Raw genomic sequence first — 2342 nt, 5'->3', positions numbered from 1 at the left:
AGATAAGATAAGATAATACCTCATTATCCCAGAGGGAAATTTTCTTGTCTGTACAGGACCGTAAAAACACATGCAGGTATACACAAAAAAATTACATATTACTCTCATTAAAATTCAATTTGTGAGACGTGCTGACGGAATGAGTTACTTGTCGCACTCCAGAAATGGAGATATTGGCCAAAAATCAATTATTAGGGTCAAATTTGTAGATTTTTTTCAAATTGATGCCATATTCTTTAAGTATAACATGCCTTTTATTATTTCATACCTATAAATTTTAAAGACTTCACCTATAGTATAAGCGTGATGTTTCTATTTCCATAGGGCTCGAATACGAGAAGTAATTCATTTTGTCAGCACACTTCACATAAGTAAAGCTGACAAACTGTACATTCACATCATATGCATCATTCAACCACATGCAGGAATTAAATTACAAGACCTTTGGAGTTATATATAGATACATACTATAAAAAGCAACACACATCTGTGGTCATTCTGACAAAAGCCTTATGCTAGATAGTAAAAAAACTTCTTTTATATCTTTCTTTCTTTTTTTTTGGAGAATATCTGCCGCTGCGTGATCTTACAATTTGCGTGGATAGGGGGTGTGATGGGTCGTTTATAATGCTTTTTGTCTTTTTTATACGTGGTGGGTTATACATTTCATCATCATAATATTACTGGCTCTTTTTTTTGTCTTTTTTTTTTTTGGTTAGTGTTTTACGGCGCTCGCAACTGCATAATGTCATAAGAGCGCGCGGGACACGTGAAACTTCTTCAGTTGCTTGGACATTTTGGACTTTGCCCGGGTGGCGGCCGAAGCCTACTTTTATCGATTGTAGACCACAAAGGGATCGTTAACGTGCGCAACTTGCACACGGGCCTTCCGAGATTTTTCGCCCTTGTCCGAGAAGGCTAGGTGTAGATCTGTTTAACCAGAAGATCAAGAATGTGGCTGAGAGACTGCAGTAAAAGGAGCCAAGGGGTAGCAGTAGAAAGGCTGCAGAAAGAGTCAGGAGCCCAGAGGAGGGGGCAAAGGTGGTAAGGGGTGGGGGGCAGAAAGAATAGAAAAAAGCAGACGACAGAACATTGCTAGAGAGCAGGAAAGGATGGGAAAGGAAACAATTTTACAAAAGAAAATTTTTCGGTGGCTTTTCGGATTCGAACCAGGGACCTTTGAATAAGAAACCTTTAAATAACACCTTAACCTGTAGGCCACGAGAGCTCCGAACTTTGAGAGTACTGTGAATAAGACTGAGTTGATTAAAGTAATCGACTGCTCAGCACACAAGTTCTTATTTTCATCTGATCTCTCCAGTGCCCATAAAGTCAATATTTATTTGTGAAGTGTACACATTAATACAGTTTTTTCAACTTTTGGTGCAAAGTTACTGCACATTTACATAGGTCTTGCGCGCATGTCAATCGTCGTTCCCTCCTTCGCCAATAATTAGTGTTTAATGTCGAGCGGAAAACTGAGAATATAACCTGTTTTTTTTGTTCAGATAAGAACCCCCAAAAAAGACATTGAAATATAATAACATAAATGATGATGCAAATATGTGTCTCAGTTGTTTTTTAAAGTTTGAATAAAAAAACTTAAAAGTTTTTTTTAACCCATCCCTTTGCGAAAAGGATGAAGTATACGTCCACACGATGTAGAGAATGATATGTATGAATTTGTCGTAGTAATAATCTCAGATTTCGCAAATAGAAACAAAAATGTGAGGCAGCGTGGTGTAATCAGGCTCTCGTCAAAATAATTAAAGTGAAGAAACTTGTGTTTTTCCGCAAGTTTGTGAATTTTTATGAAATTTTTGTTTTTTGGCTCAACACCTTTCATGCCCATTACAGAACTCATTTCTGTGTGGATTTTAAAAAAACCGTTAATTAAAGGCACAAAAAATGTAAATGTTCAGTTACCATGGACTCTTAAACTAAGGAAATAACTAATCTTTGGCGGCCATTTTCTCACTAATTTTACTTCTGAAAACAGGTGACCCCCACCTCCTTCTTTCGCAAATATCTCGACCTGTATTCAAGATAAATGGATATTGTTTCATCCAAATAAAGACAAGTGAACAAGCTTTAAGGTGATACCAATAACTCTACATGCCCAAAAATTGACGAGGGCCTGATTCCACCACGCTACCTCACAAATGTCATTGGCAGTGTCACATAAAAGGTCTTCTTATACGGGGTGTCCACTACGCACGGGATCGGCCGATCGCCCGACTCGATCGCCTGAAACTGAAAACAATCACGTTTGTTTTTGAGGCGACCGAGTCGGGCGATCCCATCCATAGTGGACACTAGAGCTGGGCGAAGAATCGAGTCCG

This window comes from Aplysia californica, unplaced genomic scaffold (assembly GCF_000002075.1).
Source record: "Aplysia californica isolate F4 #8 unplaced genomic scaffold, AplCal3.0 scaffold00077, whole genome shotgun sequence".
NCBI classification, from domain to species: Eukaryota; Metazoa; Mollusca; class Gastropoda; order Aplysiida; family Aplysiidae; genus Aplysia; species Aplysia californica.
This window is presented reverse-complemented; position numbering follows the sequence as displayed.